The sequence below is a fragment of the Corvus hawaiiensis genome, chromosome 1 (genome assembly GCF_020740725.1).
Source record: "Corvus hawaiiensis isolate bCorHaw1 chromosome 1, bCorHaw1.pri.cur, whole genome shotgun sequence".
NCBI classification, from domain to species: Eukaryota; Metazoa; Chordata; class Aves; order Passeriformes; family Corvidae; genus Corvus; species Corvus hawaiiensis.
The window spans coordinates 64922731-64948550 of record NC_063213.1 but is presented as its reverse complement, the minus strand read 5'-3'; the positions used below and the strand labels follow the sequence as shown (position 1 = coordinate 64948550).

General features: G+C 41.4%; 1 protein-coding gene across 16 annotated transcripts in view; it reads left to right on the top strand.

Moving 5' to 3' along the window:
• ATXN1 (ataxin 1) overlaps positions 1 to 25820 on the top strand; it is a 343650-nt gene that overhangs the window by 150964 nt on the left and 166866 nt on the right. For 13 of the 16 annotated variants that reach the window (XM_048308538.1, XM_048308500.1, XM_048308539.1 and 10 more), the window contains 2 exons: positions 8503 to 8585; positions 9159 to 9219. The exons of the other annotated variants lie outside the window; for them this stretch is intronic. The gene's annotated coding sequence lies outside the window, so the exon portion shown is untranslated. The remainder of the gene's footprint in view (positions 1 to 8502; positions 8586 to 9158; positions 9220 to 25820) is intronic. 16 annotated transcript variants of the gene reach the window in all.

Here is a 25820-nt window from a genome sequence, read left to right as displayed (position 1 = left end):
TTCAGCTGGTCAGCAGTTCTTGTGATTTGGCCTGATACTACTTTCTGTCATTTTCTTGCACACCTGATACTTCAGCATTTTTTGCAGGTATGAGTTTCTTTGCTCACATCCTTTTATGCCTCATTTGCTAACTCTTCTGTTCTGGAAAATTGGCAGGATGACAGCAAGCAACTCCCTCATCCTTTTGTGTTAGGACTAATCCTCAGGGTCCTTTCTGATGTGTCTCCAGAAATATGTATTCAGCTTAGGCTGAATGCTGATTTGATTTGTAATACTAAAATGTGAACAGTGCAGATCACTTTCTGTCTCTTAAAAAAAAAAGAAATCCTGGTTGAGGTGTACATGAACATGAACAGTTCCAGAGTTTTAAACTCAGTCACATAAAATATGTTTCTAAAATACAGATGTACTTTGGCACATGGCAGAGTACTTTGCTGAATCTGTATGTTTGTTTTGTAAACTTGGAACTTTACAATTAACAATTAGATGACCGATCACTTAACAGGTTATGGTATTTTAGTGCTCTGAATTGTGCTTTGGCATGATAGACGGATTTTTATTTTGATTTCAGATTATATGTCTTGTTTTTACTTTTTTTTGCTTAACATATGATTTAATTAAAGTTTTGTTGCAGTGATTGACAGTTGCTTTATTTGATACCTGTTTATAGACATTTATTCATTACTTTTTCAGTGTACTGATACTTGTCAGAAGAGAATAGTATTATTTCTTTTGTCAATGATAATGAGGCTATAAATTACTGTAATTTTGGGATACTTTTCTGGTATGAGCAAACAGTATTCCCTTGGTGAGTTTTCTGCTGTGAAAAACTAGGTTATGCATGATGTATTTTAGAAAAGACCTGTATTCCTCTGAAGATGAATGGCATTATGTAACTCCTGGAAACAGAGAAGAATCTAAATGTATGTATATTCTTACTCAAAGTATGGCAGCATCTGCAGTGTTGTTCCTCCTTGTCCACCGGGGGGACTAGAAATGATTAGTTGTGGGTTCTGTTTGTGATTTTATTTATTTATTTTTTTAACCCCTCTTTTGTAGGACATGGGATGAAGGGTTCAGCTGGAGCACCTCAGTGCAGTCACCTGCCAGGTTCTTCCCAGAGCCACCCTGCGCTTGCCACTGGTGCAGCTTTGTTAGGTCCCAAGGTGACAATACCCACAGTCACCAAAGATCAAAATGAAAGTCACACAGATGTGTGGCTTTGTATTTTACTGACACGTACAAGAGGGTTTTGCAACATTACGGCTCCAGTAAGCTGTGGGAGTAGGGAGGATATGATGTATTCTTCCCTGCTAAAATCAGTGTTAACATTCTTGGCACTGTAACTGAACTCCGCAGTAACTTGTGGTGTACATTTTAAAAATGCACCAAACAGCACACACTGTTTAATTCTGTGTTCTGTTACGCAACAGAGTGCGATTGCCTCAGTGAAGCACATCTGCACTGCGAGAGTAAACTCTCCGGGGAAGCAAGCGCATCTTCCACAGAAGTAGGAGTGAGGCGTGGGCTGGGCATTGCTATTTTGGCAAGCAGAGGGAGCCAGCGTTGGAAAGCTGCCTCACCTTTCACTTTCCATGGAACTTACCCTTTCTCCCCGTTTCAGGCACCAGCCACTGCCACTTGCTTCTCCCAGTGGTGGCACAGGGCTGGGGATGTTTTCAGTGGTTGATTAAAGCATTTATCAGGGTTTTGGGAACCATGGTCTTTGCTCTCTGTCTGGTTTGTTTGTGATCTCTGAGCAGAATAGGCTGTTAGGGAGCAGTAAACAATGCAATTTGAAAAAACATCTGGAAGAGCTAAGAAAATGTTTTGGTTTTACTAAAAAAGCCAAACTAAACCACACCTGTGTGATAGTATTTTCTTTAACAGTTAAGTCGTCAGCAGTTGATGGAAGGCACAAAATTCCTGTAATTTTTATACTGCGTTTCAGTTTGCTTCTTCAAGTCTCTCCTTTGCTGGAAGCAAAGTGAGGCTCCTGCTGTCTCAGTTCTGGTGAAGTTCTTCCTGTCATCCTAAAGGTTGGTTATCAACCCTCCTTTTCCTCTTATCAGCATGCATTACATTTTTATGGCAGTGCTTAGCAAAGACTTTCCAACAGTGCCTATGACAGTGTAATTGGACCCCTCTGTCTGACAGAAATTACTCCCTCTTTGATGGGGGGCTCTGGCTGCTTTTTAACACAGCATTCTTTGAGGCAGGCTGGGTGTGTAGTTAGCTGGCCTGTAATGTGGGTGCACAGCATTTCACCAGGCACTAGTCAAAGTAGTTATTCATGGTTTGCTGTAAACTTCAAGACTGGAGTGAGTGAGATTCCCCAGGGGTCTGTCCTGGCTTTGGTAATACTCACTGTTTTCATTATTGAAATGATTGATGGAGCAGAGAGAGCAGTTGTTAAATTTACATAGGATAAGAAGTGTGAAGGGGGGCTGCAGGCTTGCTGGAAGGCAGGATGAAAGTTTTGAGCTGCCCTGGCTAACTGGAGGAATAGTTTGGGAAAAAAACCTGAAAAACAGCTAGGATACAAACATAAAAGTGCTATAGAGAGGTAGAAATATCCAGTTGCCTGAGACAGAATGGGGCTGACTCAGTAATGGTTCTACAGAAGAAGGTCTGTGAGCTGGTATTGGGCCGTGTTTGAGTTGCAGCTTGGCCTGGTTTGGTTGAATAGGGTGGTAAAAAAATCACAGCTGGTTCCCAGACTACCAAGAAAACCAATCTGTGATGTGTCCTTCTCTCTTCTCCCCTGGGACCTGGGCTGCCTGTGCTCTTCTGAGTGGGCAGCTTTTTTTTTTGATCCCCTGCCCACTTCGGTTCTGACCCTGAGATGGTAACCATGCCTGTAGGGAAGTGTCCCAGCTCAAATCCTCCCAGGCTGTGTGCGCAGGACAGTGCATCTGAGAGGGAAAGGGATCGCAGACCTGAGACCGTAGGTGTCATGCAGTCATACAAGGAACAAGGGTTCCCCATCCATGTTCCTCAAAAAAGCACTGTTTTAGGGTGTGTAAAGAAAAGGCACAAAATAACCCGCCCACTCCACTCAGTGTTTGAAATGGCTTAATACCTAGTTTGGGGCACAGCACACTCAAGAGCCAGCTGGATGGTGTCCAGGGAGAAGGCAGGAAAAATGATGAAAGATTTGGAAAACATGACCTGGGAAAGAAGATGAAAGAATGGGGATTGTTTAGTCTACAGGGGACAAGGCCAGTAATAGACATGATAGTAGTGTTCAAGTATGTGGAAGGTTCCTAGGAGGAGGAGGGGAATAAACTGTATTGCCTGACTGCTTGGGGTTACGACTAAAAGAAATGAGCTGAATATGAAGGTGGCAAGACTTAGGTAAACATTTAAGAAGGCTTTGAAATTATAAGGGTATTTTGGTGCTGCAGTTATTTGCCTTTGAGAAAGCTGTGGAAGCATCATCACTGGAGGTTTTTATAAAACAGACAAACCTCCTACAGGAATATTTTGGGCATTGCTTTGGGAAAGGAGGTGGAATACATGCTTCTGAAGGTCGTTTCCCAGGAAATAATGAAGAAATTTATTTTTTTTTTTTTTTTTTTTTTTTTTTTGATTCCCTGAACTTAGGTAATCTAATAACCTAGCAAATACCCCACGAGATAGTGGCAATTCATTATTGCAACATACCAGTGGTAAATAGACAGCTGATTCATGCACAAAACCCAATGATGATGATACCCTTCTGTTCTCTGTTCTAGTTTAAAAAAAAAATCTGAGTAAGCTAATTTTACTGGAGCGTTTCAAAAGGCTGTTCCTGTAAATATCTTACTCTGTACAGAAATAGAGGAAGTGATGTTGGTTGGCTTTGCTTATTGAAATAGTGTGCAAACACTATCAGTACCTGTTATTGATTGTACATAGCATGGCCATAGTAAAGCCAGCAGTACTCTGTGAGGCACGGGAGTTTTACAGTGGAGCATGATGTTGTGTTTTCAGTCTTGATGTGTGTGCACTTGTGTGCTTCTTTCATGTGGAGTAGGGAGCAAGCTGGGAAGAACTAAGCTTTAATTACCTCATTGCTGTCTATATCTGAGTTACTCTCCATTGTCTTGTTACATTGAGTGCCTTGAGAAATGGATTTTGGTGTCCCCATGGACACTTTAATCCTTTTTTTCCTCACTGGAGGATCACTTCTATGACTTTGAAAGTTTCTGCAGGTCCCCTGAAGTTTTTCAACTCTGCTTCTGCTATAGAACAAAAATGTACTTTTCTTTTTGAAACACAGCTTCCCCTGTTCTTGTCGCTATGCATGACAGGGAAGAGGAGGTCTCATGTGGTGCTATAATCCATGAGAACAAGCTGGGTTGATGGAGTTGTTACAGGACACCCTTAGGAGAGCTCCCCGAGTTGTGAAAGCCGGTTTGCCTCCAGATGAGAGCAGCCAAGCTCCTTGTGTCCTGCTCAGCGCAGCCTCTGGCTTGACAGCCCTGAGGGATGTTTTGTCACCCTCATCCTGGGCCTAGGAGCACTGACAGAGGACAGTGCAGAGTCACCATGTGCCCAGCATGGATTTAGCAAGGCTTATCATAATCCGGGTAGTATCCACACTAACCCCGAGCGGTCAGACATCACTATGCATTTGTGTCCCCGGCCCTGCAGCTCTGGCCTTGCACTGCTGTGCATACGCCAAGAGGACCTGCTGCTGAGCCACTCCTGGTGCTCCTGGCACCTGCAAGGGCTGCCCTGAGTACTCAAGAATTGCTGCTCCTTTACCTCTTTGCAAAAGCTTCCTCTTCCTAGTCTGCTGCTATGCAGGTCTGTGTCCTGATCGAGTGTGATAACAAAATGAGGACATGTATTCACATGTGCACATACATGCATATATTTTAGTCTCTTGCCTTTTTTAAATACAGAATAGTAGTGTGCACTTGTCTTTGTCCCAGTGTATCTGCTTTGCATCAGAAAACTAACGTTCTTCATGATCTTGAGTGTCCCATCTCATGAGAAATAAATCAGCACTGCTCTTCCTGTGGAAGTTCTTCAGGGGATTTAAATTGCTGATTTCAGTTGTGACTAAAATCAGCAATCAGGAGAGCTTTACAGAAATCATCAGCTTCTAAATCTTGCTTTGCATTTACTCTTTTTGGTTATAGTCCTTAAACAAGAGAATGCTTTCAGTACTTGAAATTATTTCATATATCTTTTTTTAAACTTGTACTACATTATATTTCTACAGATGTTCTACCAGTAATCTGCTCCAACATAGATTTCTGTGGGCCTCTAATTTTTCTATTTTTTTTTTAATCAGTGGTGTGCGAATTTCTGTTCACTGTTTACTAGATTAGATTTTTGCATGCAACTTGTATCAGGCTATATTCACATTAAAATAAACCTTCAGCAAAAATGCCCTAAAAGGAGATTCTGAAACATTTCTGTCAAACTTAACTGAATGCTTCCTTAAAATAGGAGGGGAGAAGAGAAAAATATTCAACTTGTTTTGCCTTAAAATTAAGTAATTTTTTAAAGGAACAGTTAATTGTAGTTATTAAGTCAAATTTGGTTTTTTGGTCACAGTATCTTAGATAAGAGTTTTGGGAATCATAGATCTTGAACTCTTGCATATCACTACTGTTAAGAAATTATTTTAACTCCTATTTTCTTACATTTACAACTTCCAGTTTCTTTCTTTTGTTTGAGCCAGCTGGTAACTCCGCCTGCTAAATGAAAGGCATGACAGATACCCTCCCTGGCCTGGCAGAAGACTCTGCTGCTGCAAGCTCCTGCAGGCTGTCTGGCAGTCCTGGTTTAAAAAGTGTAGTCAGTAACTGATAGCAGTTTTGAGGTTTGACTTTCTTTGTGACTTCAGCAGGAAACACAGCCTTCTCTAAATGTTGCTCAAACAACAACCCCGAATTCTAACAGTTTCAATAGATAAAGCATTTGAATGTAATATGCATTTTCATAACCTAGTTTAGAATATGTCTTAATTTACATACATAAATGCATGAGAAAGAAATCACTTACATATATTAGCCTGTATGCAGAAGGTGGTGACCCATCTCCACTGTGCCCAGAGGGGGAGAAGAGGGTTGTGTAGCAGACTGAGGAGAACAGAGCTTGAGGCTTTGCTGTTATGTTCCAAGTCATATTCTTGGATCTTGCAAAGGTGACTCTGTCTTTCAGATTCATCCAGCTGTAAATGAGGAACTGAGACTGAGGATTGTTGAGAGATTTTAGGAATAAAGTTAGTAATTTTGTTTTCTGATATGCTACATAATCTCTTCCAGGAAAAGGCAGTGATGGCTGTTGGTCCCATGGGGGGCAGCGAGCTCAAGGCACATATGGATCAAGTGTGATAGCACTGATCACTTGTGGAATCTGGCAGTTTTGTTCTCGGAGAGCTTTGCAAATACCAGCTGGAAGTGAAGATACTGGAAAAACTAATTTTCTTTCTCTAGTATGTATAGGAAAGTCGGTTCTTGGAAACTGGGGAAGGAATCAACAATGTGGTGCTGAGATAAATCTTAAGAGATGGGCATGGGGGGAGGATTGGGTGACTGCCTCTCTTCCATCTCCCTTAGCCATGATTTGGCTGCACACTCATCCCAGCATTGCTCCTGGTCAGAGTTCACGCATGGGAAGAAGTTGCTGCTCCTGGCATGTACTGTGCTGGTTAACTCTTAGCATCATAAGCTCTGTGCTCCCTCACTTGTACCTTTCCCTTCTCTTCTCCTTGCTTGATGCCCATCCTCAGCTCCCTCTGATGCAGGGTGTCACCCTTGCCTAACTTCGTCTTGCAGCTCAGCTTAGAGGGATGAGTGCATCTGATGGGTCCTTTAGAAAGGCGATGCTCAGAAGTGTGTGTATTGCCAGGGGCTGTGGCTGAGAGATGAGGAAACTTTTTGCAGAACTCTCAGTCATGGTTTGTCATCCATTTGTCACTGTTGAGCAGTTTCTGCACTGGGGGCCTGAGAGCCCTGTGGTGGGAGTTACATAGGTGCAGCACTGTCTGCAGGCTGAGGACAAGGGAGTCCTCACTGAGTCTGCATCTGAGTTCTGATCACAGTTTGTCACTAATTGTGATCAGGTTAGTCGACACTGTATGTCCACATGCAAATGGCACACTGATTTCAGGAATCATCTGCAGAATAAATAGAAGCACTTGCATCATGAGTTCAAAGCAAATCAGTAAGTGTGAAACCCAGCAGTGAAATGTGCATGAGGGTGTTTCAGCATGGCCAAGACCCTTCAAGGGGTAATGGAAAGACTAAACTGGGGGAAAAACTGTGCATCAGCTTCCATGAATCCTGTGCATTTATCTTTTGGTTTTGGGGGTTTTTTTGCTTTTTTTTTTTTTTTAGCAGATTGCCAGTGGATGCTATAATCAGGAGTATGTTTGTTTGTAGACTTACAAGGGGAAGGCCAACACAACAATTTGTGGTTGCAGACTGATTCACTGGCTGCTACAGCCTTCGAATGGTGGGCAGGGCAGGGTGGATTCCAGGAGCACAGACACTTAACTGCAGGCCACTACGGGGGACCTTCTGTGAGTAACAAAAGGAGTTTCACTGCACGCAGGCCAGAAAATATCAGCTAATGAAGCTTCTAAGATAAGATTTAAACTGACAGGAAATGAAAACTAACTTTACTATTTTTCATACAGGCTGACCACCCTCCCCCTTCACTAATGCTCCTGATGACTGTAGGGGAGCAGTTCCTCTACCTACTTCTTGGAATACACACACTTGGGTTAGAAAAGTGCATGACCAAAGTGCATAGCCAAGCTCTGCTGTCAGTGGGGCTGCAGTGAGCCTTGGCTCTCAGTCCAGCTGTATTTTAGACAAGTCCTTGCTGTCGTTATCTCCATAAAGCTGCATTTGAAAGCAAGGACGTCTGTAAAGAAGGAAAGTACAACACTTTCCTGTCTCTCTCTCTCTGCCTGTAATCTGTTACAACAGATCTGTTGCTGTGCAGAGCGTGTTCGGCTCAGCAACTGCTCTTCCTTGGTGTACCTGCCAAATTTTGAAATCTATAAATAAGGATGTTTGGAGCAGGGGGAATAGACACACCTTCTAACTTCATTGAAATGCTTGGACATAACATGCTTATTTTGGCAGAACAGATTGGGAAAAACAATCTCTCTCTCTCTCTCTATATATATATATTGCTAAAATATAGGGACTATCCCAAATAAAACAGCTGGTGTATCTATGTGGCTAAAGCAGATTTCCTTAGATTTATGCTAGTCATGCTATGAGCTGCACTAAAAGAAAATTATATGTCATGTTTCACCCCCTTCAGCTGCAGACCTTTGCCAAAGTTTGTTTCTTAGAAATTAGATGAACCTGATGAAGCAGGATCTTGTGTCTAAAAATAGAGCATTTTACTTTCCATCTTGCCCCTCAAAGGCAGGGTATAATTTTACTTCATCCAAGAAGTGAGATGAGAGGTGATTTGAGCTTTGCCTTATGTCTTTATCCTCTTCTGAGCTTGTGACAGAGGACCTTCATCTTTCCTGGCCAGGTTCAGAAGTGGAAGGATCCCGACAGTGAGGAACCACCATTGCAGGTTGTTTATGTGGTCAGGGCAGCATTTGCATTTTGCAGGTAATGTGGCCTTGCATATGACTGTATGGTTTCTGCTGCTCATGAACGTGGGGCTAAGTGTTCTGCTCTTGCAGCAAAACAGGGTTTGCAACCCTGAACAAAAGGATGGAGCTTTAAACCCGAGTTTTGCCACCCGAGCTGGAGTGTAGTTCTGCAAATAGCCCCGGCTGCCCTTTCAGCTTCTTGAGACACGTACGAGCTGTCCAGCTGCAGCTGCCTCCAGGCTCTGCGGGTGCATGCAGGGGAGCCAGAACCGGGCTGGGGGGGATACTGCAGCCGCCTGCCCTCGGCACCTACCAGGAAGGCCAAGTCTGACAAGCAGGAACGGAAAAGCTGGCCGTCGGCCAGGTTGAATGCCATGATCCCAGCGACAGCTTCCTTCCCCTCTTCTCTTCCTCCCCACCCCGCCGCCTGAGTGGTTTGGAGGGTGGTGTCCCAGGCACTCATAAGGGTGTGTGAGTGTTGGGGCGGTGCTGTTGCTTTGCTTTCTGTGCTTTTTTTTGCATGTGGATCTGTCTGCAGCTGTTTGCCTGATGCTTTTCTAACCATGCGTGGCGTTCTTTTGATTCACAGGATCGCAAGTGTGAGCCAGCGTGTGGCAGCTTGGCACCACCGTTTCATTAGAGGAAAGAAGGTCTGTGTCCTGCGGGGTGTTTTTAGTAAAGACGTGTCCCATCTGCTGCTTCTTATCACCCTTTTTATCGGTGCTGCTGACTCATTCAGTGTGGTCTTCTCAGCTCTCCACTGCAGTCACATCACACTTTGAGTTACCTTTACTATGAGTCACGTTTGCTTTTTCACGCAATGGCAAGTGTTAAGCTAAAAACAACCCAGTCTTGTCCCTTTCTTGTGTATTGTGTCCTTTTCCTACCCTTTACCTCCAAGTCCTGTCTCTCTGTGATCTTCTCCTTTCCCTCAAGTGAAATATTTGTACGTAATTTTTAAGCTGTGTAATTTTGTCTTTCATAGCATCTCTGCACTGTGCAGCTCAGGCTAGTGAGATTGCCAGCCTGTGCTACAACATGGTAGTTCGTCTAAGTTGCCATCACAGTTATGTTTGGTGGAGAATATTTTTTTGTTTCCTCTGTTTAAAGAAAAAGCATATTTATTGGTGTTTTGGTGTGAAATTTTGCACTGGGATGTGTGCATCTTTGTATTTTGATATGTAGCGTATGCACGTGGATCCAAAACCCCTTGACTCCAATTTTTGTGTGCACTTTCAAGCCTCTGTGTTGAGCTAATGAGACCATAGCTTGAAACAACTTGTGCTGAGGTTTCCCTTGCTTGCTTTTGGCCTATACTTTCAGAGCCAGCTTGTAGACCAAGGTGTGCATCCTGTGTGGGCATCGGTAACTCAATTTCACCTAGCTTGAAATCCCCATTTAAAGTGCTAGTGCATTGTTTCCAGGCTAAAAAGAATGACTGAGTAGTGCTACCGAAGACTTGGTATTTCCTTGTTTCAGTTGAGGGGAATTTTGCCAGTGATTTCTTTGTGGACAGATTTGTGTGCATTTGGCCTTTTTCAGCGCTGAGATCCCTGAATCTGTTTCAAAGGAGAGCTTGGTCCATGTTTCACTGAGGACAGATGATTGGCAGAGGTTGCTGTACAGTTTAACTGATGCTGAGTTCTGTATCTTACTGTCCTGAGTCCTTGGTCATACCAAACTTCTGCAAAACTGGCAGTCTGGTTGAGGTCTGCCCTGAATAAACCTTGGAGAGTTGTGCTTTTATAGTGCTGTTGTGATAACTACTTGGATATCATAAAAATTGGCCTAGAAATGAAAGAGAGATATTCTTGGAAGAAGTTTTAGAACAGGAAGGGAGGGTAATGCAAGATTTTTTATTTAAAAGAAAAAAAGTTGTCCTCATATTCTTCTAGCAAACACGAGGCAGGTTTAGATTGCTGTGCCAGATTTTCTTTTCTAGGAACAAAGTTAGACTTCTTTTTTACTTCAAGGTGCATGCAACAGATGAGAACACACGTCTGTCTCTTTTAGACTTGTGCATAGAAAACGTTTTTTTTCAGTGTTAAACAGGCAACGCTTATTATAGACCAAGCTGCTTAAAACTATTGCAAAGGCTAAGTGATTTATCTGTGCCAGTGGACATAGTCTTTGAAGCAGCACCACCTGATCAGGCAGTCTCTCTAGTCCCATTTTAGCCCTCTGAGATGGAGACAAGTCCTTTCCGTACCCAATCAGCAGGGTTAAAGACTTGGTAGCTCCTTCCTGTGGAAGGCACCAGACTGTGTTTCAACATTTCCTTCATAGTGTGTGTGCTAAACAATGTCTTGGATAGAGTGGGGCCTTTGCTGCTAGCAGTTTAGCTTGAAAATACCAGGGGATATGTGGTAAGTGCAGGAGCTTTACCTTTCCAAGATTATGGGATAGCCAGCTTCTGTCTTTGGGCAAGTATGTCATGTCCTCTCCAGTTCCCATCTCTCTTTCCTGTTTAGCTTGAAAACTTCATGATTCTGTGAATTTGCTGTTGCTGGGTGTCCCTGGCAGTGTGCTGCCAAGCTTTGTTGGTCCCTGGTGTAAATAAACAGGGCTAATGATGATCACAAGCAAAAATACTCCATTGTTTCTGAGAAGCATCTCGTTCTCTTGTAAGCCTAAACTAATGCACTCCATAACTCCAAACCATGAATGTAGGGCCCTCCTGCTCAGCATGTGGCATCTGACTAGGAGACAGGCATTGCTCATGGGAGTCCTTGACCCTTGGAGATTTTGCTTTTCAAAGCCCATGACCATGGATTTTATATATATACATGGTGCTGTCCCTGACTTGCTGCTAATGGTGCTGAGGTATGTCATGGGCACACGATATGGAGCAAAGGAAATCAGTGCTTATTGACAGGGATTCTTGTGCCTCACAGACATAGGCTGCACCCTTGGGAAGATGGTGGCATGTAGAAATGTCTCTGTGTTCTGTTTTCCCTCGTGGTGGGAGGGGGAAAGCGTGGGTCTGCACATGGCCAGTGCTGAGCCCTCCTGCTCGCTACTGCAGGGCGGCTCTCCCTCAGCAGGAGCAAGGCAGTGCTTCCTGCCTTGGGACACAGGCTTAGGTTCACTTTGCGGCTCGTTTTACCCATGTGCAAAATAGATGTGTAATGATACCTGCCTTTGATGTGCAAGCCAGTCTTAATTAATTAATTAATTGATGTTCCCTAAATGCCTTGAGATCTGAGAATCTCTGTATATGCTCCAGAGCAGCAACAGCACTTGTAGGTTAGAGAACCATCTTTGCTCCCATGATGAAGTTTCCCAACAGGAGAGACTCCAGCCCCTCCTTTCCCAGCTCCTCTCCTGGTTTTTTTTTTTGGATGAAGTGATACCGTGCTGTGCATTAATTGTATAGCTTGCTCCCTCTGACATCTGCCTAAATAAATAAATAAATAAATAAACTGATGTGCTGAATGCAGTCAGCACGTAGGGTGCTTGCCAAAGAATTTCACAAAGCAGCAGAGCTGGGTTGCCAAATGTCATGTCTTTTATATAAAGCATTCTTCAGGAAGCGAAGTTGCACAGGGAAAAAAAAAAGAAGAAAATGTTATAAAAACTCTTACTGCTGTAAGAAACATTGTCTTCCCCCACAGGGAGAATGTCTGGGCCATGTCATGGTGGGATCAAGGGATCCTATTTTTATTTCCTCTCAAAGGCCCCTCTCTCATTTCTTTTCTGCACTCCCCCTCCCAAAGAGTAGCTCTTTACTGTGCTGGCTGGGGGAAGTGGATTTCAATTAGCATTCAAAAGCAGGGTTATGGGATGGTCAGCTTATATGTGGATTTTGCCAGTGGATTTTGGGTGGAGAAGAAGTTGTTTAAACAGTGTCACTGTCAGAATATTTATTAGTATAATATGATTAATGATTGAAGAAAGCCAACGGAAATTTTTTTTTAATATTTTATTTCAGGGAGCGTGGGGGAGGTAACAAAACTTCAACATCAAAACATAAGGCTGTATGTTGTAAATGCATGCAGATCTGTTTTTACTGAGAAAGCTTATATGTACCATTGATATGTTTAGTTGTCTGTGTTTAGGAGTGCATTGTGTTACCTCAGCGAGTGTGAGCTGCAGCGATTTGACCCTGGGTTTTCCCTGACAGGTGGAGTTTGCTGTGGGATCTGCTACAAGAGGGATCAAACCCCTCTTGTAGTGCAACCCATAATTTGCTGTGGGCTTGTGGGAGCCAAAGGTGCCCTGGGGTGAGGCAGCACCTACTGTGTTTTTCCAGAGGCAAAGGATGCCAGAGGGTGTGTGGGTGTGAGTGGGTGACAAGCTGGATTGGGCATTTTGGGGGTCAGCATTGTGTCCCATGGGCTGTGGACTGGGCGTGGATGTCCTGGGTAGCTGGGCTGAGCAGGGAGCAGGGTTTTGCCCTGTTTTGGGGCCCTGTAGGGGTCCCTGACAGCAATTGGCTGCTGCTGCTCAGCTCTTCTGGCTGCTTTTTGGTAAAGATGTGGGAGGATGAGTTTTGGAAATCACTCTGTGTAGGCTCGTAGCATTGCTTCTGCTTATTTGTGTACTCCCAGTTCCCATCTCTGGGTGGTTCTTAAAACTCCAGAGGCCAGTATTTTTTCCTCTAAATTAAAGCTTTGTTTTGGCAATGTGTTGTCTGTAAGTGTCTGCGGGTCCTCCGGTGCTCTCAGTGTTGTGCACTCACTGGTTGACTTCTTAAGCCTGGTGTGGATTTGCAGTATAAATTTGGTCCACTGAATTGGTATCAATAACAGAGAGTTAGAGCTGTACTGAAGTTTACAAAACAGGGTTGAAATTGATTTTCTGAACTTCAGTCCTCTACAGTGTTTTATCTCACAGGAGTATTTAATCTGGTAGCATAATGTGTGATCATTTAGGCAGTAGTGCAGCCTTGCAACTCAGTTCTCCCATGCTGTATCTGCGAACGACTGAATGCAAATTCAAGCTATATATACTACTGTTTCCTTCTGTATCTGTCACAATTCCTTTGAACTTCCATCAGGGTTACTACATGGCACTGCCGAATAATTAACGCAGTATGCATTAGCAGTATGTTCATTTGTCCTATATTTTGTAAGGAACAAATCAGCACCAATAATACATGATAGGCAGCAAGAGGTTCTGCTTTTGGATTCTTAATGCCTGTATCGAAATAATGCAATAAGTCAATGGTAATGAGTCTTTTTCAGTTAGTAGAGTTAAATAATTTTAAAATGTTGTAAAAAACCCATCTATCCTCCTTCTCCTTCATTTTTCCAGGAGGAAAATTGAAATTCTGTGTGATGAAAAATCCGTATCTCTGGGTATGGTGTCAGTAGGGAAGTTCTCACGATACAATTAATTGTGACAAGTGCTTCTTCTGAGATGTGCTGTGTCAGAAACAGGGACTCTGTCAATTGTGCTTCTTTCTTCCTGTAGTTACACAGTTCTGCAGTCCTGCTTCTCTCCCTGGGTTGCAAGCACTGAAATTTTCACTGCTTCTGAGTCCTCAGCCATGTGTCTTGTGTTATGTGTGATCTTACAATGAGGGAAAGAAGACCAATTAATAGGCTAGTGCTCAATTTTACAAATTTTTTACAAAAGCCTTTACATTTAGGGTGCAAGTGTTGTAACATAATTCCCAGATGGGAGAAAAGCATTCTGAATAACAGTTGTTGTATGTGTTTGCGTGACTAGTGCAGTAAGCTTGTGAATTAATATGATATGTATCATATAGGCATAATTTTAGATTAATTTCTGAATGAATAAGTTATATAGTCCTCGGAATACATGAAAGTGAAAATGATATTTGCATGAAGAAAGAGAGCATGATAGATAACCCTTCTATTTATACTTAAGCATAGATGGTACGGTATGGTGATGAGAATGAGAAGAGCTTGCATCGGTTTGAGTTATACTGACCTAAGTTTGCCATCTGCCCTTCCCTCTCACATTCCCTCTAGATTTTTTTACATTTTCTTTTTCATCAGGGAATTATTTCTCTTCTTCTCTCTTCTTCTCTCTTCTTCTCTCTTCTTCTCTCTTCTTCTCTTCTTCTCTCTTCTTCTTCTCTCTTCTTCTTCTCTCTTCTTCTTCTCTCTTCTTCTTCTCTCTTCTTCTTCTCTCTTCTTCTTCTCTCTTCTTCTTCTCTCTTCTTCTTCTCTCTTCTTCTTCTCTCTTCTTCTTCTCTCTTCTTCTTCTCTCTTCTTCTTCTCTCTTCTTCTTCTCTCTTCTTCTTCTCTCTTCTTCTTCTCTCTTCTTCTTCTCTCTTCTTCTTCTCTCTTCTTCTCTCTTCTTTGTCAATATAGCAGTGTTTGTTCATGAGAGGTATTTGATTTTGCAGCTGACATTTATTTACAGGGTCATCCTCTAGTCCCTGTGTTGGATTGCCATTCCTTGGTGAGCAGCATTTCACGAGCAATGTAACCTACTGTCTAAGAGATTCCATAGAAAACCATCTCTTTCTCTGAGTCCCCAGTAAAAGGCAGATGAAGGCATGCTTTGGGCATTATGTTAACACTTTGTGGGAGCTTATATTGTTCTTTGAGACATAATAAGCCTCCAAGATCACACCAGGTCAAAGGGTTTCTAGCAGTGTACTACTGCTGCCAAAGCCTGTAGCTCAGTTTGTGTGGATAATTTTTCAATGGTCGGGTTTCAGCAACATAATCCAGTGAAGATGTCTCTGCACATGGCAGGGGGGATTCTGTGATTCTGTTGATCTCTGGGAAGTTTCTGCTTTTATTTTTCTCCAGTGCAATGATCATTTCTGCATTTTCTCAGCAGTTACTCCTTTACTACTAGGAGCAGAGGGTACTCTGTCTTTGAATGTTTTGACACTCGCTGCTTTAGTTCTTGACTCACAACTTACGTAAGTCTCTTGAGTAGGTTTCAGGTTGCTATTTAGAGGTGATGATATTCTTGTGGAGAAAGCATGGAGGCGAGGAGCCTTTAGACAATTGTCTTGCTTTCCTTGTCCTTTTCTCATGATTTTTGGTATGTTTTTTGTTTGTATGAATAGTCAGGGAAGACAAAAAGGAAGAAAATAGTTTCTTGGAAAACATGTGTCTTTAAATGCAGATGTAGGCATGTAAATATTTATAAGCAGATTTTAAATTTTGCTGGTTATCGGGGAGATTAAAAGAGAACAGAAAAATCGGTAGGCTTCTCTGGGTGAGTGGCCCCTTGAATATGAGACCATTGCTGTTAAGGTGCTCAAATATGAGTATAGAAAATACAAGTTCAGGTATTCACGTTTGAACACTCTACCATTATAGAAATGGGAAGTGGAAAGAGGAAGCGTTGGAAGGTAAGGAACAAATAATACAGTGACTTGTGGAGAAGCCTCAGATATTCAAAAACTGTTACTCTAAGGTTAAACATTTTCAGCTTTTAAAAATCAACTTTCTGCACCAATTTATTTGACTTTTTTTCTTAATCTTCACATTTCGCCTCTTTTTTTTTTTTTTTTTTCAGCTCTCTGAGCTAGAAACCTAACTGAAGCAGGGAGGGGAGAGAGGGCAAGAGACACTGAGCATGACTTTATGAGTCTCACATTATCAAGAATGTGGTGGGAGGGGGGATAAGATAAATCTGTGAATAATACCAAGCAAAGAAGTTCAGAACGTGGAACTTCTCCAGACCATGAATGATTCTGTGAAATTTCATGCCTTGTTTGTGTAAGATGGTCAGAAAGTTATTCTTGTCTCTGAAAGAAAGCTGGCTCCAGACCTTCTTGAAATCTTGTGGGATTTGCTAAAAATCATGGGAATCGGTAGCAAAAGTCAGGGTGAATATTGCAGTTAACTCTATATAGATGATTATTTTGGCTCTTGGTCTTCATACTTCTAACCTTACTTGCATTAAAATGCTTGTTGTTAGACTTATAAAATGTCTTTAGAGTCTTAATAAGATTTCTTGAAATTATCTGCAGGAGAAATACTAGGACAATGTTCTTGAAAATTTTTTAGATCCTTTACAGTGTATAAACTGTGTGTGTATGTGTATATATTTTTTTTTCATCAGAAGGATAAAACCACTTCTCATCATGAGTATTTTGCTTTGCTCAGTAGCTTTCTTGTCAGATAGGAAAGTGGATTTGAGATATACTGTGACTTTATCCTGATATTCTATGCATGTTGTGCACCTGTACAATACTTGTTTGACTTGTGAGTGAAATGCTGTATATGGTTGTAGGAGGACATATATTCAGCATTTTAAGGACCCTGTAACATACAAACCTGAACTTCAGCATATAGTTTCTTACTGTTTGCTGTGGTGGAGGCATTGCCCTGTGGTATTAGAACAACTTTCAGGTTTTTGATAGTAGTAGTGATCTTTGTTTGCCTTGCTACAAATATGCTGAGTTGGCTTTTGAGGGATGAGATTTACTGCTTACTTTAGCAAGTTCTGCAAACAATATCTGACTTAATAATTTTGCTTTCTGCTTGTAATTACACATCCTTCTTTTTCTGGTAATGCCTTCAAAACTTCTCAGTTCATTATAAACTCTCAGATCATAATTTTAGGAATAATGCGTATCCTGACTGGTCATAACGAGTCTGAAATTCCATCTTGGGCTTCTGGTGTCATCACAGAACCGGGATGAAATTACAGCTTTAATTTATGTACTATGTGGGATACATTATTTATTACTGTGCATTAGAAAATGATTAATCTCTGCTTATGTTGCAAGGCTACCCTACTGCTCTGAGTCCCCAGGAAGTGCTGAGACATTGTAGAATTTCTTGTGTGGATTACATACAGTTTTATGAAGCTTCCAGAAAGGCCATTGCATTATTCAAAAGCTGCTAGAGGTGATGAAAATTTAGGAAACCACTGTGGGTTTTTTCCTAACTAGTAGAATTCCTACAGGGCTTTCGTTTGCTAAACCTGAGCATTTCCTTACCTTTAGTTGGCTTTCAAGTGTTTTGTTTCACATAAAGCCATGATCAGATAACTGGATTGAGGAGCACTGTGTTTTGGGGACCCTCGTTCATCAAAGCACTTTAACCACAGTCAAGCTCTATTGAAGGTAATGGAAATGAATCATGTGCTTCATTGGGCTGCTGAATCTGTTCTTTAATTTCTACTTCTTTGTAGAAGTTCATAAAACTTTTGTTCATAAAACCTATTTTCTTCTTTTTCTTCACTTCACCAAATTGTGTGTGTGTATGTGTGCATGCACATGCATGTGTCCATGAATACATTGAACTGCAGTGGAACAACATGAGCTAATGGAAAACTGCCATAAAATTAACCCATTTGTCCATATTTAATTTCAATGACTTCTAAAAAATGTTTTAATGCTCTCATAACATTCCATTTTTATGAGCATTTTCAGTACTAGGAAAGTCAGTAATCAAGTTCTGGTATGTAATTATTAGTACTGTGCAACCAGTTGTAATGTCCACAGCTATGGCTGTGATGAGTTTGAGTCACAGCATTCCTTCACAGCTAGTTTTCATTGGAGTTTAGCCTTTCTATGCTAGCTGAGAATTTGTCTGGTTTTGTTTTCTAGCCTGTGGACATGTGTTTGTACATACCTAGTACCAGCCACTACACCATACAGCTGTTACCAAGTAACATAACGAATCTGCGACTTCATAAAAAGAATTTGGTGTCTAGGGGAGGTGATTGGAATTTTGCATTTACAATGCTGTGTCCTGGTTTGGAGGGGGAAAAAAAAGGCAAAACAAACAAACAAGAAACAACAAAACCTAAACAATCCCCTCACCCACCCCAAGCAAAAACCCTCACCAAACCCAACCTCCAATGGTATCTAGGAATTCTAATTAATAAGCCCTGGCAAATTGTCTTCAAAGTACTCAGCACTATTAGATCTGAGAAAAAGAATTAGATATTTGTAAAATATCAAACAGATACAAATACCTTAAGAAAAGAAGTCACTGATTTAACTTAAGTGAATGCTTTATACTAGTACAAAAGTATTATAAAAAATTAAATACTCCCACTTTCTGAGGTGGGATTTTTATCTTTTAAGGCTTTGATGGCATGTATAAACCACTCAAGTTTCAGTCTTGTGGGTTATATTGTCACCAAAAGCTCTGACTAATGATACAGTAAAGTCTTACAAATGACAGGTGGTATAGTATGACTCTAAATTACCTTTTTTGGATTGTTTTATTATTGTCATATGCTAAAAAAAAAAAAGTTGCAGTGCCTACTGATTAATTAAACTTAGTGGGGAAGTGTTACCCTCGATTTAATTTGGGTGGCCATATTATAAATCACAGATGTGGAATCTAAAACCCAGTGACAAAGCTGATAATCCTTGAGGTGTAAGAATCTTGAAGCTGGTGTAGGGAAAGGCGTGCGAAACATGCCAGCAGCTCTACCCCACGCAAAATTAAAATGATTGTCATTTTTGCAGGGAACACCATGGGAATCAGAATTAGAGACATCCACCCCTCTTCAGTTTGAAAGCTGAAGAGATGGCTGCAGTTTCTGTGCAGAGTTTCAGCCCGCTAGAGCTGTATAAATAGATCTCCGGTGCCGTGCAGATCTGCGCGGGACCAATCGCTCTTCCCTTCCACGTCACGAGGAGATGCAGGGAGCAGTCCTCTGCAGCTACCTGTGTCATGCCAGTCATACTGACCACTGGCTGGGACTTTTGAGGATGGAAGGGCTAGCTCAGATGATGTTCTCTGCTCTGAAGAAGTAAGGAATGATGTTTATGTAGATTTAGGCTGATCTTTTAAAACATCATTTGGATTTTAAATGGGACATGGCGTTTGTGCTAGCTTTTTGAATGAGCTGCAGCCTTGGGCGAATCAGTATCATGTGAATCAACACAGTGTATCACATCAACAGAGAGGAAACCAGCTGTTTAGCATTGGGGGAGTTTTAATTGTGCTATGATAGATACATGAGACTGGAAAGAAATACAGCAGCATGAATTTTATACAGACACTATAATTTCTTACTTTCCTGCCTTCTAGTTCACTATAAATATTATTGCCAATTTTGTGTAGGGAGGGGCTTTAAGTGTGATAGAGGTGGAAAGGAGGACCAATGTAAAAGTTGAAGGGTAGATTTCTCAAGGGTCTTTAGCTACCTGTTAATCCTGGTTCATAGGGCGAATTCTGTTGAGCTGTCACAATCCAAAAGAGTTGGAGCCTACTGCTGTGATGTACAGTTCTGCACGTATGCAAAGGACTGAATAATCACATGGAGGACCATAAAAGCACAAAAGAAAATTGGAGGAGAGAGAGAAGGAAGAATGACAGTAGGTTTTCACATAGGATTGAGATCCACTTCTTGGCACAGATGTCCGGCTCTGGGAAATGAATCTTAAGGTAGAATAGTTACACATGTAGGAAAGTGTGCCAGTCACTCCTTCCTCTGCAAGTGCTTCCCTCTCACCTTGCCTGCAGAGGCAGAGTGGAAAGACATGGCTCTGATCACTCTGGTGAATGGGTTAGAGCCAGTCCAAGCTTTGTTCTTCAGAGCGTGGGCTTATTTATTGCCCAAGTTTTCGTTTAGGATCAATAAAGTTTGGGTAGTCTGGTTGTGTTGTGCTGGCACTTGGGGCTGGGTCGTGCCTGCCTTGGTGCACTGCGGGAGTTGCACTTGCCGAGTTGTGTAATTGCACATTTACTGTCATACCACGAATGACTGATGGCATAATTTGTATTTTCAAAATACATAAGCAGCTCAGCCTAATCAGGTGGTGTGGTAAATATTTCCAGGAGATAAAAACAAAGTATTAGGGCAGGGAACAGAGGTACAAACTTTCTTTAATGAGCTGCATATTATTTGATTGTGGTTTTTTTCATATACATGAGCTTCTACATGCCATATTCTAGTAATCACTGGCAGCTGCTTCACAGTCCTGGAGAAATAATACTGTAAACACTGGAAACAGTAAAAATGACTGGATGTGTCAGTTTCCTTTCAGACTCCTGTGACTAACAGGTGATTAGTACAAATAGGAGAAGGCCCTTTTATCTTTCATCTTGCTTCTGGAAATAAAAAGAAAGGGAAAGCTGGTGTACAGAGGGAACAAATTCAGCTCCTCCAGACAGTTAACAGTGGTACTGCTGACTGGCTTGGATTACAGTTCTGGCTGGGTGGGTGTTTAACTTGTAAATATGAGTAGTTCTGCTCACTTCCTGGAGCCCCTAAAGTTAAGTGCATAAATGTTTTGGGACCTGAAAGAGCCTCTTTGGCTTATTCTGGAGAGTTTGCTGCAAAATCTTATGATGCAGGAAAACCCCCAAATCTGAAGTCTTTTCCCACTTCTAATGAGTAGCTCATAGTGTCGATGGGATGTGGAGGGATTCCATTTCTATTTTTTATGCATACCAATCTTCAGTGCTTCAAAAAGATGCAAAAAATGAATATATCATGTTTTTGTGTGCTGATCAGCTGCTGTTATTTTTCAAAGGCACAAATTTTAAATAACAAATGCTAATTTAAGGAACTTGTTAACATATGTGGAAAGCACTCCTGAAAAAATAGTGAAGTTAGAGTGAAGGGTATTTTTTTTTTTTAATGAAACATTTTTCTCTAATACAAACGTGTCAGTGCTTGGTGACAGTCACACTCACTGGAACTTGGGACAGCAGGGGGAACAGCTCACTCTTTCACAATGAAGAACAGTTTGTTTTTAATAATAATGAGAAGATCCTGGTAATAACTGTGAAAAGGCCTAGGAAAGTAGTCCATTCACAGGTGGATGAAATATTTCTGTAGAGTTTAGATGTCTTTCTGAAAATACTACACAGCAAATTTCTGAGCTTGATGCTACTCACTTGCATGAAATGGAAGGTGGTTTCCCACTGTGGGTGGGATTTTAACCTCAAATTATATGCCCTGTCATATGATTATCATAAGCCTAAAGGAGCATAATTGTCCTTGCTGACTTTCAAAGTCTCTTTAATTTTTTTTTGAGCCTTAAATTGATTAATCTAGTGTAGATTGCATTTAAATATATACCTGTATGTTGAGGCATATGCATTTTAGCATAAAATGTGAGTCAGGGGACTAGTACAAGGAAGTGTGTTTGTAGCTTTTTAAACTTATTTTAAAGCAATTACATAATAATCATTGCCTTTTTCTTTTAGTAATATACCAGCTACTGAAAGCAGGTTGTTGTCTATTTCAGCCCATTTGAAAGAAAGTTGAGCAGTTGGTTTCCTTGCAAATGTCGCTCATCCTGCAGAGACTGGCTGAAGGGTTACTTTCATTTTCTCCACGACAGTGGTGACAGGAAAGTTATGTGGTGGTGTAGTTACTAGCTGTAGACACCGGAGAGAAACCCTAGGTGTAAAGTCAAGGAATTGTTGGAAAAGACAGTATAATGTTAAAACTGACACTGGCTGGTGCTAGAAAATGAAACTGCTGGGTGCTAGCTTTGTCGTGACAAATATATGCAGGTTGAAAGCAGTTTTGTCCTACGTATGAATAAACACTGGAGAGATTAGACTGCACTGCAGCCCACATTAGTACATGTGCATGTATGTAAAGAAGTACAATATCCAGAATAAACTAGGCTGTAAATAATTTTTCTGGTTACAAACTCTGTTCACCAAAGTTAGTAAGACACATGTAGCCATATGCAACATTGTGAATGTTCCATAAATTTAGCTTTGTTTCTAACAATATCTGTCTTATATTATGAATCATGTAAAGGAAAAATAGTTTATTTTGATCCTCCAGGGGAAAAACCCTTTTATTATCTCACCTCCCCTCAAAAAGCCCAGACATCTAATTGTCCTCTGTCATTTGAAGCAGATTTGAATCTGTTATCTCTATGTACATCTACAGATACACTTTTCCTGTCTTTCATAGGAACAAAATGTTGTCCTACTTTCTGTAATTGGAATTTAGTAAATCACAGAGAAGTTACATAGTAAACTGAATGTGTTAAAGAAATGGAACAGAGGACAGATTACAATTTAATTTCCCAGAAGATAGACCTAATATTATTCATAAACAGAATGCAGTTCACAGTAAGTACAAGTAAAGCTGTGTTTCAAACCAGCATAAGTAAAATAAACCTCCCTGGGCAAGACAATGCTTTGTTTTGTTACTGGTGAATCTTAACAGAACTGGCATTGCAGTTCTGAGTTTCAACATCAGATCCATTGGTTTACCTTTCTTGCCAGTTCAACATCATTTTTCTCAGGCCAAGATGGATATTTTAGTTTGTTTTCCTTGTGGAGTGTACCATCTTCCTATCTCCCAGAATCTTTGCAGTAAGGTTGGAGTCCACTGGCCAGCTCCAACTAAATTTACCAGGCAGGTTGAACTCTGAGCAGTTTTGTGAAACAAGGAGTTGAGTATAGAACAACAACAGGAATGTGTGACCTTTCACGAAGGAAAGGCTCACCTGTGTTACCACAGATGTGAGAGTGCGATGGGGTGTGAGCCATTGCTCAGGGTTAGCTTTGCTCAGAGCCTGCATCTCACTGTGCCTGGGGTCATGGAGAGGCAAAGCCACAGGGAACCAGCCCTCATGGACTCCACTGCTTATGGAACTACTTGGTCTTTTAAGGAGGGAGAATATCCCAAATCTTTTTACTTCTCCCACGCTTTATTGGTAAATATATGATTTTAAGTTTTCAGCTTTCCTCTACTCTAAACCAACAGCACCTTCACTCATTTCACATGTTCTATATGAGTCAAATCAAGCCTGGGACAGAGGCACAAAGTGATATGACCAGGGCTGTGTGACAGATGGACAAGTCTGTGCAGCTGAGCTGGGAGGTTAGAGCCCAACCCACTTTTTCTGTCCTATGCATAAAATCACCAGTGAACGCAGTTTAAACACAGAGATCACTTATTGAAGGTCCCAAACTTTCTCAGACAGCTCTTGAAAATGCAGGATAAGGAGTTAGGCAAAAAGCTGCGCTGTTAAAAATTAACCATCTTAGAAACCATGTCCCTGGCTGGTTTAATACGTAGAAACAATTACCTTTGCAGGAAACTAACGCAGATCCACAATGCTTTGAAGGGAAAGGACAAACAGCATGGTAGCAGCTGTGACAGGGCCCAGCTTCCCCTACTGACTTTGCCTTTTTCATTCATGAAAATGGACAGTGGTGGTGAAGTTGACTGTGGATTTTACACACACTTCCTCTGTGCTTGGGCTTCGTGCTCGCAGTGAGCTCAGTCATCTCCTGCGTGGAAGGCATGTGAAGGAAGAGAGAAGCTTTCAAGAATGATTTGAGTACTAGGAGAGCATTTCACTTGGCCCCAGCCAGGTTCTCAGCACGGTGGTCAATTTGCTCACAAATTTGCTGTCAGATCCAGAACTGTTTAACAAAAGCTGAACAGATGGATCAGTGAGGTTTAGTTGGTTTCCTGCACCTGGAATGCAAGGAGGTTTCTATCACAAGGTATTTCTTAGCAACTTCCAGTGAAACTCTGGAGTGTTATGCTCTTGTTACTGCTAGGGACAAACAGCTTATGAGGAAAATAAACAACAAGTATGGGGGATTGTGTAGACAGGTGTCTTTCAGCCAGTGGCCTGAAAACCTCCACAGACTCAGCAGGTACTTTTTAAAGGGTGGCAAAAAGTAAAGCTAGACATCATGTCATAGAATTCTTGGCCTTTCAAGCACTGAAAAAAGATGTGATGACTGTCTTACTAATTGAATTAGTTATGGTAAGTGTCAAGATTTTGAGGGTCTGTTTAATGATACTTTCAAAGAGAACAAAAGATCCACTGTGAGGATAAAGTACCAGAGGACATTTAACATAAGCTCAGATGACAACACATTAAAAAAGCACTGCTGCCTAAAATTTTCTGCTGGCAATTTTTACAACTAATGCCAAAATTTTTATTATTATGCCTAATGTTTATTATTTTTCATGGGGTTTAATGGTGGAAAGGTAGTACTTTTTTTGGTCTTTTTATCCAGTGTGGTTTACTTTTTTCCCTTCCATAATAATTCTTTACTATTTTGGTGCAAGATGAAGAGAAAATACTTAAGTTTGTTTTACTTTTTCCCTTCTGTAATTGTTTTTTTTTACAATTTTGGTGCAGGACAAAATAAAAATACTTTAAAGAGTAGAAGAACTCATTGTAAAACTACAGAAATTAGGTTATTGTCGCTGAAACTACTTTGATCTGTTCTTTACATTGTTCACTTCAAGATGCTCTTGCTGCTGTTGGTATTACACTGTTGCAACATTAGAGTTGAATATACTACCACCATCTTTTTATTTGGTGGCATAAAGATGAGTGACAGCAGAATATTTGATTTTTATGATTATGCCTTCATGAACAAGTAGTGTGGACCAACTGGAGAGAGTATCTGCGAAAACTGTGCTGGGATGCTGAGGTTTGCACCAGGCATGTTTTGGGGTTGCTTTTGCTTCCGAGCAGTCTGGTGCTGCTGGCTGCTCACGCTGGGGAACGTGATGCTTCTAGTTAATTCCTCCCAAGAGGGATTTGTTCATGTGCTGCAGGACCACCCCACAGTACAACTGAAAGCCCAGGCAGGATGGATTATCTGGAGACTTGCTTCAAAAGCTGCATGCCTGATCTAACAAAAGCAGAAGGTAGTTTTGCTCTATAGGGATGTAGTGGGATGAAGGCACGGAAAGAAAGGCATATTTCAGTGATCTGACTGTGTATAGTTGTGCCAGTTAGTTAAACACATTTGATAATTTTTCTTTTTTCGTGTTCTTCCTTTTTCTTTGTAATTATTACTGAAAGGGGAAGGTTGATGTGAGTAGGCTTCTGAAAGGAAGCCTGTTTTGAGAAGTTAGAAAGAAGAAATCTTCTACTGAAAGGATTGTATCTTCTTTAAGGAGCTTATACAATGCCAAGTGCACATTAGATGCTTAACCAGTAATGACCCATGTCTAGCGGCTGGTACTTGACCTGCTGATGTGAGCATGTGCTCACGTGGGGACAGTGCTTGTAACCTTCAGGTACAGAAGGTGCTCAAACAGACACTGCACTGAACTGAGGCTGTCAGCCATCCTAAGACACTGGCTGGGCATCCTTCATTTAAAGGTGTATAGCCTCTTCTTGGTGTGTATAATGTCCTATTATTGCTAGCATGACTTGGAAAAAGACATTATGTTACCTGAGAGAGCAGGTGTGAGAGCTGGTCTGGCAGATACGACAGTCCTGCATTCTGGATCTGACTGTTGGCAGCCCGGGGAGCCTACCAGGGAGCCAACCTGGCATTTGCTGAAATGCTCCTGTTATGGTTTGTGCTGAAGAAAAGGAAGTAGAAGTAGAGGTGACAGAAGTAGAAGTACAGTGTTGGGATTTTTTTTACAAAAGACAAGT